Source organism: Phoxinus phoxinus (assembly GCF_949152265.1).
Source record: "Phoxinus phoxinus genome assembly, chromosome: 20".
Classification (NCBI taxonomy): Eukaryota; Metazoa; Chordata; class Actinopteri; order Cypriniformes; family Leuciscidae; genus Phoxinus; species Phoxinus phoxinus.
Window position 1 is genome coordinate 14,031,170 of NC_136895.1, and position 13,012 is coordinate 14,044,181.

The 13,012-nt window shown below is 36.3% G+C and overlaps 1 protein-coding gene across 1 annotated transcript in view; it reads left to right on the forward strand.

Annotated features, from left to right (window-relative positions):
* The first annotated feature begins 2,635 nt into the window (after positions 1 to 2,635).
* Positions 2,636 to 13,012, forward strand: part of nr5a2 (nuclear receptor subfamily 5, group A, member 2) — a 91,557-nt gene continuing 81,180 nt past the window's right edge. Inside the window, exons 1-2 of the mRNA XM_079592123.1 lie at positions 2,636 to 2,810; positions 3,584 to 3,655. The gene's annotated coding sequence lies outside the window, so the exon portion shown is untranslated. The remainder of the gene's footprint in view (positions 2,811 to 3,583; positions 3,656 to 13,012) is intronic.

The following is a 13,012-nucleotide window of genomic DNA, read 5'->3' on the forward strand; positions in this document are numbered from 1 at the left end:
TATATATAGGCCTATATTCAGGTATATTCAGAATTCATGATCTCAACCACTAGGTGGCAATATATATCTGAAAAGGGCATCGCTTTACCAAGACAATGTTCATATATTTAATAACACACTGTATATGCACTGTTATCAGTCAAAATCATAAAAGTTCATTACTTAAACTGGTATAATATTACAACTTTCTGATTTATTAATATTTTACTAGAAATATAATGCACAAAAGTTGTAAATTGTCACAAAACACTCTAATTCGAACTACAATCTCTGTTTGCCAAATAAATATCCAAGGTAACAAACTACTTCTAATTAATTTGCCATTAGTACACAGCTTGCATGGACTTTTCAAGTCTTTTACCAAGGTTGAATCATTTACAACCAAATAACATATTGCTGACAGAGAGCAAAAAATGAAGATGTGATAAAGTCCAACAAAACCCCTGACCACTTAGACTCATATGTGAAGGTCACTGGATTCCTTTCTGCATCTCACACACTGCGGTTAGTGAGGAAGATGACCCTCCAGTGGTGGAAACATGCCTGTCCCAGCGTCTGAAGCTGCCCCTTGACCCACAGCTTTATTTAGGACGTATAAACGACGGAGGGATGAACAAAAGAGAAATACCCATCCACCTGGCACCGTTGGAGTCTCCGGTCCGAGATCTGTCTCAGCAAATGGTCCATTAGATGGATCATCCTTCAAAGCTCTGATGCATTTTTGATTTGTCTTTATTAATGCTTTAATTGCAAAAGCTAAATGATTCATGTAATATTTGAGAAGTTTGAGCAAAAGAGAGGTGAATAAATAATACATAACCCTATAGCATGTTTGGTTTGATTGAAATGTGCTGCTATGACTCTTAAATTTTAATCCATTGATTTACACACAGTGGCTCACGGCCTGAACCGAATGTTGCGTTGCTCTTTCTGTCTGACAGGTGTATTCTCAATTAAATAATCATCGGGTTCTTGTTTACACTTTTGACGGGCCGAGACATATACCAAGGAATCATCCAAAATGCATGCATGAAATTAAAAATGAAACGCAGCTGCTCCAAATGAAGTCCCCTGCCTCAAAAAAAAAAAAGCAAAATTCAGATGAGAAATATCTGACAGTACTGGAAACTGCAAACAGGACTGCAGGTGAAGAGGTGGTTAATATTTGACTTTCGTCCTGGGAAACAAATTCAGCAAACATTTGTTATGTTTTGCAAGCAGTAGTCATTATCGTTTTCAAAGACATACTGTTGCTTGTCAGTCGATGTGTCGAAACCCTTTTACCTTTTAAAAACAAAGCAGCTATAGTAAGATTACTAAGTGTGAGTATTAACTTTCTGCAAGTTATGAAAGAAATGGGCTCCCTTAGGCTGCCTAGATTTTAAGGAGGATTTAAATAATAATAATAATCATCATGAAACACATTTAACACAGGGTTAGTAGTTGTAATCCTTTTACATTAGGGTTTACTGGAAGCTTTCACAATCAATAACACAAACATGCCACATAAAAGCAGGAGATCACTCATAGCAAATCTCCAGAGAAAAAACAACAACCTGTATTTTTTCACTTTAAAATGAATTTATAAATAAACTGTATATTTCATATAAAAAGTTGTCACCCTACATTTTTTGCATTTTCTGTTTCTTAAAACTACTGTGATAATGAGAGTAAACGTTAATACTCTGTATAGCTTTTGGCCTTTTTTTAAATGCTGTTGAAACACTGTAGGCCTACACACGTAGCCTATACGTGAAAATAATACACCATTTTCTTTGTCCTCCCTTGTCGGGTTCAACCCTTCTGATTATGTAAAAAGCAGTAAAAAAAACAGTAGCCCTAAAGTAACCTACATAAAGTATTTGAACTGTAAAAATAAAAAAATAAAAAATTATGACAATAATAAGTTATGACAACTTTTTTTTTACATTGCTTTAACTCATCAAAATAAGTTAAGTAATTTTCAACTTTTAGTTGAAAGTTATATGAGATTCAACTAGTTTTTTTTAAGTCAGTTTAATGCAATTTAAGTTGAAATGACAAACATCCAAGTTGATTGAACTTAAAAATGTAAGGCAGCAACTTAGATATTATGTAGTGTGATTTTTAAAGTAGGCCTATACCAACAAATTAGTTTCTTATGATTAAACTGTACTTTAACAACAATAAAATAGATACTTTTGCGGTTCTTGTACATTGTAGGTCACATAATATACGAAAAAGGTAGCCTAAAGTCAAAGTTTGTATATGGAAAATAAGAAAAAGTGAATGTACTAGACAAACATTAATTACTTACAGACATTCTTTGAGGCGGAAGGCAAAGCTATTGTTTGAGCATTTTTCTTCTTTCTCTCCTTTTTAATCGATGGTCTGCTTTTTTAATGAGACATACGATATGCACGAAGCATGTTGGACTTGACAGGATCAGTCACCGGTGGCAAGTGTGCTGATACATCAAGGATACCACCTTTTACCCTGACAATTCTGCAAACTCAGGAGGCCAATTAACACCTTCGCAATGAGGGCCGGGAGAAGCGCGTCGGATTCCTCCCTCGTGAGCAGAAGAGCTCGGCGCGCGGCGGTGTTGGGGCGCGCGTGGCTGAGAATGGAAAAGCGCGGGAAACTCGCAGGTGAAGTTCTCCTCAGGGTAATTGTGGCGAGACCTCAGGCTGAGATTTGGCTGAGGCGATGCGTTTTTTCCTTCTTTCTCCCTTTGTTTTTGCCTTTTTCCGGATGTTTACCCCATTGTGGTTCGAATTAAGTCACATGAATTAAATATTAAACGCACATCAGAAAATATTCATCTAAAGGTAAGATTTCCGTCAGGGGAACCGTCTCAACTCAATTGATATTCTTCGGACTGATGGCTAATACATATTCATTCATCAAAACAATCATTAAATGAAATGAGGCGTAGGTACAGAGATTTTCTTTCTGTTAGTTGATTTTTATTTGAAGCTAAATTAATAGAAACAATAGCATCTTTTAAGATGCATTTAAATAAGGGATAATATACATTATCACAAAATAAACGTCATTATCCCTACCCTACAGCTACTTATTAATAAATGCATGTAGGCTACATGAAATATTTATATGAGTTTAAATTATTTTGCCTTATTTGTAGAAATTAGGAAGAGACATTGGCCAGCCACAGTCATAATTCAGAAATATTTGATCAGTGAATCAATGTCACAATTGACCAGGTTGGTTAAAATCCAAATATTAAGCTGAAATATTAAGGTTCGTTGAAAACAATGATATAAATAAAAAGAAAATAGGCCTAACTGCACTGTTTAAAAAAAATGTAAAAAAAATTGTCAAATCAACTGTGGTTCAGATAACATAACATTTTGAGTATTTGAGTTAATACAATGAAGTAGATTGGTTTAATCAACAGAAACACAAAACCAGGTTACTTTTTTATTCGTTAAACCAACAGTGATTTTTTACTGCACAGGCTGTCCTAATTTCAGTTTTACATAATAAAATAATCTCAATAGCAACATTATACTCAATAATAGCCTATACACAATACAGCATTTTAAGGTGGTATTCTAAAAGCTGTTTCACTGTCTGCCAGGTTCACATTAACATCCTCCTCACATCACTGGAGCAACGACAGAAATCTGAGGAAACAGACAAACCAGGACAGGTGAGACATGGTTCAGCTCGGTTGTCTTCTCTATTCTAAAATCTGACGTGGTGTGAGGTGACATGGAGGAGCCATTGTGTCCCATAAAAAGACATCTCAAGACTCTCTGCTCTTTGGATAGAATGTAAATAAGATCCTGGGGAATGTACTGGGAGAACGGCATCGGGGGGTGAACACCGGCAGCCGGGGTCGCCATCCATCACGGCGACTTGGGCCCGGTGCGGTGGACAAGCTCGGCACAGGCCAAGAAATCTGAGCCACTACAAGACAAACACATGCTCTCTCCAAAATAACAATGGGCTCCAGTGACACACGCTGCCTGCTGTCAGAGCTTCACTGCAGGCTCACGACACCTGACATTGTTATATTGAGCGTATAGTGTTACCAGACCCACAGTTAGAACAGACGAAGGAACAAATGCCAAAGATAATCGCAAGTGACGACTTTAGGAGACAATCCTCTGGTCTTTTTAGGCAGGAGCTTGTGAAACTTAAAAGAGTAGCAAATAAGGACATCGAGAGCAGTCTAAATATATGTCAGCATGGGTGTATTTTACACTTCACCTTCTATAGCCTTTATCACATATGATATGAAGGATTCTTTTGTGGATAGAAAGTGCTGTCACTTTTGATATATATATATATATATATATATAAAGACCCTAACCCTAACCCTAACTTAATACAGAATTTGTTAAAAGCAAACCCAATTCAGGACAATGTTACTCATATATAACTCAACCTTCATGAGCTTAGTCCAAAATTTGCGTCTTCTCTTGGGGGAGGATCTTTTTTGACAGTCAAAAACAAGATCGACTGATGTAAATCTGTATGTCCAGTGCCAGTTGAGTTCATTTGACACATCAGGCCCTTTTTACTCTTGGTATTAAGATGCGTTTTGGTCGATTGGATCACAAGTGGACGCTTTCGACCACTTTCCAGAGGAAGACTGGATTGCTTAGTGTAAACGCTCACGTGGTAAAATGAGTTCGAACAGCCACAAAAGAGCGTATAACCTCTGGGAATATTATGGGAAAGCGAACTAGCCAGGCAGGATTTAAACTTTGACGGCTGAAGACCCAAGTTTGGTTTGAAGATGAAAAACGCACCAAACACAATGTTCTCTCCCCATTCCTGATTTCTAACTCACACTCGCAGCTAGGGCTGGGTATCGATTCAGATCTTACAATTCGATTCGATTTCGATTCGCAAGCTCTCAATTCTAAATTCTAAATTCGATTTCGATTCCCGATTCGACTCAATGAATATAGCTTTAATACAAATTCTATATTTATAAAAAAGAACAGTGAACATAAGTTTACAAGTGCAATTAATAAAAATAAATAAAAGAGCCACAAACCTGTATTAAACTGTTTTTATTTTAGGTACACTTGGGTAGGCTATTAAAACAGAACCCAACTCTATATTTCAAATGCATACAATGAATAGACAGGATTTTGATGCAAGATGAAAAATGTATGCTGAAAATTGGATGTGTCAGAACAGTCGCATGCCTTGACCAAACAGGATCAGGTTATTTTATGTTTACAAACAAACATAACATCTCACAGCATTAGCTAACATGGAGGCTGCAAGCTGTAGGAAAACTAATACTGGCTTTTGGGTGATAGATAAATAAATATGTGAAAAAATCGATTCGTGGCCTTTGAGAATTGATTTTGAATCGACCATTTAAAAAAACTATTAATCGAAAAACTTTTTTTTTTACCCAGCCCTACTCGCAGCGTTTGTCTGGTCTGGTTTTGCGTCCGTCAGAGCAGAAACCAAAGCTGTTGGTCTCCGTATGTTTTCCCGTTGTCTCCGGTCGCGTTCATATGTATATTGTGTGTGCTGATTTCGTCCATTAAATCGAAAGATCTGAAAAAGCCCATACATTTACCCGCCCCTCAACATTATAGACCCTCCCCTCAAAGAAATCAGGACAGAAGTGGTTAAAAGTGGACAGAGGAGACGTATTAAAACACCAGGTGTAAACGGGAAAGTCTCCCTCGTCTACTTGTGATCCGATCGACCAAAACGCATCTCAATACCAGCTGCGAACAGGGCCTCGGATGACCACATCCATGCCCTCACAGTACACATGAGCACTTTAGCTAGATCGTGTGGGTGTTTCCAAAGCCATTCCCTGAGACTTTCCTGTTCATCCACCCCCATCATTCCTCAATGGTTGTGTCTGTTTTGGGGGGATGTGAGGGAAGGTACTTTAGGGTCCCTCAGTGCTAAGCCGCCGAGGTCCTCACAGCTGCACCGTGAGACCACAGATTTACAGGTGCCACTGACCCTTTCATCAGAGGAAGTCTACTCAGCCGGCTGTTCCTCTCTGTTTCTCTCCGTCTTTCTCTTTTTCCAGTAGGGGCCGACAATCTTTGATGAATCCTAGTTAAGGGCACAACTTGCTACTAATGCTGACTGAGTTCTCTGAACATATTACGGCTAGCGAAAGTGTTTCCTCTTTCAATCATCAACAGTCTCGAAGTGAGCACAACTATTCCGGAAAAGCCAATTAACCTAAAGCTTTGTGCGAGTTAGTGCGTATTAGTCCAGTAAGTAAGAACATGTTCTTCATTAAAAAAACAACTTTGCCTTGAAAAGATAAAAAATAGTTTAGGTCGCGGAATGAATTAAATATGAAAGATGAGTTTCAGCGAATCAATTATTTGAATGCACCGCGCTCCTGACAAGGAATGCACACGTTTCTGAAATACCACTAATAAACGTGCGGCCCTGAACATGAGACACTTTGCAAGAAAATTTTAATCAGAAATGTCAAGCTCTCGGTTTGTATTGTCTGATTATCCCAAGACTACACGGACTAGAAAAAAAAAAAAGGACAAAAAGCATAAAATATTTTAGAATGATTAAAATTTTAAACAGTTGGTAATTTGATTTTGAACACACACACACACAATATTTCCAACCAGAGGACACCATATTTTCATATAAATGTCTATGTAAACCATTCACAAGATGTCCTCTATAAATTCATTGAACATTTCAGTTAGGACTTTGACTTTGATTTTGGAATGGTGAAAATGTAAAATAGTTGGTAATTAGAGAGTTTTAAAACACACACACACACACACACACACACACACACACACACACACACACACACACACACACGCACACACGCACACACACACATATATTAATTTAATATTTCAGATAGGATTTTGAGAGTTTCATTTTGAGAGCATTAATGAGACCTAAAGGCGCCAGTGGGAAAACGTACTGTAGGTGATAATAGTTCAGATTATTATCAGAAAATATCACAAAGCCACCATAATCTAAAACATTTTTTTGGGGGGGGGGGAACATGCATCCTCAGTAGCATCCATCTTTATCCCAGAGACTGTTCTCGTGAGTAATGTGCGTGAAGACCAAGAAGATGGACAGTTACACATTCATATATTTCAGTCCCATCTCAATGGCAAAATAATGAATCTGAGATTGTGCCTCACTCCAAAAGACATGTAGTGCAACGATTAGCTGGTATCGATTGACCCCTAGAGGACGATGGAGAGTTGATTGGCATCCACCTCTATCAGAAAACATGTTCTGAACACCCATATGGGAAAAAAGGATGTTCCTCTTCATCCTTTCAATGGGATCAAGGTCCACTAACCCGATGTCTATTTAGGAAAAGTAATCTGTTGAATATAAAAATGCTATTAATGCAATGGGCTTTGGTTTCAAATGGGGCCACGTTTTATTGATCAGAGGTCAAGTCCTTCTTCTGGAATAATGCCGAGTGCCATTGGTCTGCTTTATACATACAGAGATGGAAATGTGGTATATGTCTAAATAGACTGATAACCGTAAGCAATGTGATACAATAAGGGAACAATCACAATTCATCACATTTTTGGCAATCAGGAATTGATAATGCACATTTTTCTTGAGAATTGCTATATTTTTATGTAATGTAAATGTCAGACTGGCTTGTATGAACACTTGAATTGAAATTGTTTCAAGGTAAAAATATTTTTGCCTGCCAGAGATTAATATGTGATTAATGCAAGTTCTCATTTGCCACTTTCCATACTTTGTAAAGGCAAGCTTATCTAACTTACATACCATATATATATATTATATATATACTATTATATATACACGACTTGTACAGATACTTGAGCCACAGCTGCAATCCCAAATGATGGTTCAAATCAATTAAATTGAATAATTGAAAAGTGTCCATGACAGGAAACATCCAGAAATGTGTGTTATTCCTGTGATGGCAAAGAGGACCAGAGGAGCAAGCTTTGACTTCCCTATTAAGAAAGAGACACATAGTTAATGAGTGGGAAAGCCTACTCAAGCATTAGAAATTCACTGCTGGCCATTACTGCAGTGATGAAGCAAACCTAATGGAGCAGGACTCCATGTTTGCTCATCTAAATGAAGAGGTGGAACTAGTAGTTTTTTTCTCCCTTTACTGGAGCGTCCATAATGGTTACATCTAATAGCCATTACCTCTGCTGTAGGGAGCCCAAATGTAATTGTGACCACTACATGGCAAATATGCAATTCAATGGAATTTTCTTTGCCAAAGGGCATGTAAGGACAATCTGGAAGCTTGTTTCCGCCATGGAATAAAAAAAAATGAGAAAGTAATTGCGACTTTATATCTCAGAACTGTGAGTTTATATCTCGCAATTTAGACTTTATAACTTGTAAGTACAAGTTTAACTCCAACATTTCTAAGAAAAAAATCAGAATAGTGAGATTTAATTTAGTAATTGCGAGAAAATAGTATGGATTGTCAGCAATATTTTAAAATAGAATTGCGAGATTTTAATTTCTCAGACATAAACTCGAAATTGCGAGAAATAAAGTATGAAATGTCAGCTGACTTTTTTTCTTAGAATTGCGAGATTAAAAGTTTTCAGAATTGCGAGATTTAAATTTGTCAGATATAAACTTGCAATTGTGAGTAAAAAGTATGAAATGTCAGCTGACTTTTTTCCTTAGAATTGTGAGATTTAAATTTCTGTCATAAACTCGCAATTGCGAGAAAAAAAGTATGAATTATCAGCTGATTCTTTTTATAAGAATTGCGAGATTTAAATCGCTTAGACATAAACTTGAATTGCGGAAAAAAGTAAAAAATGTCATCTGACATTTTGTTTAAGAATTGCGAGATTTAAATTTCTCAGACAAACTCGAAATTGCAAGAAACAAGTATGAAATGTCAGCTAACTTTTTTTCTAAGAATTCCGAGATTTAAATTTCTCAGACACAAATTTGAAATTGCGAGAAAAAAGTATGAAATGTCAGCTGACCTTTTTTCTTAGAATTGCGAGATTTAAATTCCTCAGACATAAACTTGCAATTGCGAGAAAAAAAGTATGAATTATCAGCTGATTTTTTTTTATAAGAATTGCGAGATTTAAATCGCTCAGACATAAACTTGAATTGCGAGAAAAAAGTATGAAATGTCTTCTGACTTTTTGTCTAAGAATTGCGAGATTTAAATATCTCAGACATTAACTCGAAATTGCGAGAAAAAAGTATGAAAGGTCTTCTGACTTTTTGTCTAAGAATTGCGAGATTTAAATTTCTCAGACATAAACTCGAAATTGCGAGAAAAAAGTATGAAAGGTCAGCTGACTTTTTCTTAGAATTGCGAGATTTAAATTTCTCAGACATAAACTCGAAATTGCGAGAAAAAAGTATGAAAGGTCAGCTGACTTTTTCTTAGAATTGCGAGATTTAAATTTCTCAGACTTAAACTCGCAATTGCGAGAAAAAAGTCTAAAATGTCAGCTGACTTTTTTTCTTAGAATTGCGAGATTTAAAGTTTTCAGAAGAGATTTAAAGTTTTCAGAATTGCAAGATTTAAATTTCTCAGATATAAACTCGCAATTGTGAGTAAAAAGTACGAATTGTGAGATTTAAATTTCTGTCATAAACTCACAATTGTGAGAGAAAAAGTATGAATTATCAGCTGATTTTTTTTCTAAGAATTGCGAGATTTAAATCGCTCAGACATAAACTTGAATAGCGAGAAAAAAGTATGAAATGTCATCTGACTTTTTTTCTAAGAATTGCGAGATTTAAATTTCTCAGAAATAAACTCGAAATTGCGAGAAAAAAGTATGAAATGTCAGCTGACTTTTTTTCTTAGAATTGCGAGATTTAAAGTGTTCAGAATTGCGAAATTTAAATTTCCCAGACATAAACTCACAATTGCGAGAAAAAAGTATGATTTGTCAGCTGACTTTTCCCCTCAGAATTGCGAGATGTACATTTTTCTGAATTGCAAAATTTTTATATATCATATATAAACTCGCAATTGCGAGAAAAAAGTATGATTTGTCAGCTGACTTTTTTTCTTAGAATTGCGAGATTTAAATTTCTCAGTTATAAACTAGCAAATGCGAGAGAAAAGTTAGATTTGTGAGATTAAAATGTCGCAATTACCTTATTATATATTTTTTCAGGCGGACACAAGCTTTCATTATCTGGAGGACAGAAGTTGGCGCAAACACAAATATAGAAATAATCATAATCATTTAATTTTCACTCCAAAAAATGCTGGGTTGTTTCAACCCATGTTTGGGTGGGTCAAATATGGACCAACCCAACTGTTGGTTTAAAATTTTAATTTTGATTTTTAATAGTTGGGTTTGTCCATATCTGACCCAAATAGGTCGAACCAACCCAACAGTTTTTTAAGAGTGTGCTATATGTTTATATGTATTGTATGTACATTCTCGGAAAGGGAAGTTTTCAGGGAAATTTTAAGCCTGGATAAGTAGTCAAAGTCATGTAAATTGGAAATGCATGGTTAGACGTATGAGTTTATAAATAAGATAATGAATAATATGTCTTAAAGTAATGGAGCTTAAGTGCATTTAAAAGCTAAATCTTTTTTTCTTTTTTTTTACGTAGGTTGTCCTTCAGTTATGTAACTTTGTCCCTTAGATCCCTTTGAAATTCTGTAACAACAACAGAAGAAGAATCGTGTCATAAACATGTTTTTTTGTCAGCAGACAAGATGGCACAGTCCGTCTCTCTGAACTCACAACAGTCCTCTGAAGCCTCTTCCTGGCAAACAGCACACTACGCAACAGCTTTCCTTTCCATCCTAACATTGCAGGGATGGCAGCACAGGACTCTCAGGATAGGACGTAACCATTTTCAACACTTCCTCCAGTTTTGGGCCACAGAAGTCATTTTTGCGTGTTTTTAAAAGAGCGGGATGGCGGGGAGGGGTGAGACTGAAAACAAACGGACCTGCTCGGACACTTTGATCTTCGTTTCCTGCCAATTATTTACGTCTGTTTCTCACGAATCTTTTTTCGTTCTCCTGCTCTTGATTGCTGCTCGCTTCCCTCACTTTTCACCTTCGAACACAATGCGTTTTCTCTTTAAAAGTTTCTGTCAGGAAGCTATAAAAACACATCAGTTGCTGGCTTGCTGCTATTATTTGTTTGGAATATTGTGCTTTAAATGATTGATAACCCACTATAAAACAATATATTGTCATACGTCAATGTAGAAAAATGAATTATTGGCATTCCTTATGTTCCAGTACATTTTAGATTTTTAAACATGAAATAAAGTAAAATATAAATAGCGATGATAATCAATAATATGAAAGTAAATATAAACATAATAAGTTAAAAATAAAATAATTTATAAGTTAAAAGAATTAAATAAAAAACGATAACAATTTAATTTAAATTACCAAATATAAAATAATCTAATAATTAAATTCATTAATTATTATAATTAAAATAAATTAAATCAATAAATAAAATGAAATCAATAATAATAATTACATATAAATGGGTACATATTCAATAATAATAATTACAAATAATAATTACTTATATAATGAATCATTAAAAGTATTAAAAAAGTTGTGTTCCAAATCTTACGCTGTACGGACTTTTGGATAATATTAATTCATTGTAATATAATTGTTATATAATATTAAATATCTGATGGATAATGTAATCCCAGACTGAATGTGTTATCTTTGAATATCCTGCACACAATAAAATGGGTTGTAAAAGCCCATACATGTTGCCTTTAAGTCTAAAAGTTATGTATCATGCAGAAATGAAATAGCTAATAAAACCAAAAAGCTGCAAAAGCAATGCAATGATTTGACTTTAATAGGCTGCCCGACATCCAAACTATCTTGTCAACATAAAATGTTTGCCATATTCAGTCAAACATTAGTATCCTGGATCCATTGCTTATTCAAAAATGCATGCTAACCTTCATCGCCAAAGTGTTTTTTGCTGAACTTTGCTGAAAACCCTTTGTGGGGTATGAAAAGAATGATAAAGGGGCAGGGCAATCGGTAGCAGGACCTCCAGAGAGGGGCCATTAATCTGAGGCCTCCAGTCGCACCCGTAGCCTGACCGCCGTGACCACAGGCCCGTTCCCTTGACCCGCACAGTGCAGCGTTCTGCTGAAAAGGCAGGTGGTAAAATGGCCATTTTGAAGGAAAGCAGGAATGATTGTGGCCTGTGTGTTGCTGGAGCAAAGCAAAAGGATGTCATTTAAGACCCCCACTGCTGAGGGTCACTCCTTTACTTTCCTTTAGTCTCCAGGAAAAGCTGAAGTCGGATGCGCGTTTTCTGGCTATGTGCATCAGAGCACGATCTTACTATTGTGTGTGTGTGATTCCTATAGGGATCAGCAGATTACAGATTAGGGTGAATTAAGGTTAATTGGGACACTTTTTTCCAGTCATCGCAGGCTACGTTTACACGTGGACGGCTATTTTCATAAACAGACATTTCACCCCTCTCTGTTTTCAAAAACAACATCGTGCACACCTGTCAGTTTTCAGAAAAGTGTTAGTTTACACGAACCATGTATATATGCCGTCAAGAGCATGCCAAACCTGTAGGTGGCAGTGTAACGAGAAGCTCAAGCCCACGTTAGCCAATCAGAATCCCGAAAGTCACATACTGTGATGTCAGCTGCCTAAAACTCAGTTTTTCTCAGTTTACATGCAAACATGCAAACAAAGTTTTCCAAAATCTCCACTCTGGCCGGAGTTTTTAGAAAGAATCGTTTTCAGAGCCGAATTCTCCGCTTGCGTGTAAACGAAGCGCACAAACGAAGGGAAATGTCTCAGTTTTTTCTAAATAACCATGTAAACGATGTAAACGGGGCCGCAGTGGCAAAAAGTGTCCCTGTATTCACCCCTATACATAGTAGGCTACCTTAAATGCACTAAAAGTCTCCGGTTAATAATGTCTACCAACACTCTAAAAAAAAGTGGTTCTTCAGCGGTTCTTCAGGGGTTCTTTGCAGTACTTATGGTGCTATATAGCACCACTGCCATTTTAAGAACCTGTTAAGCCCAGTT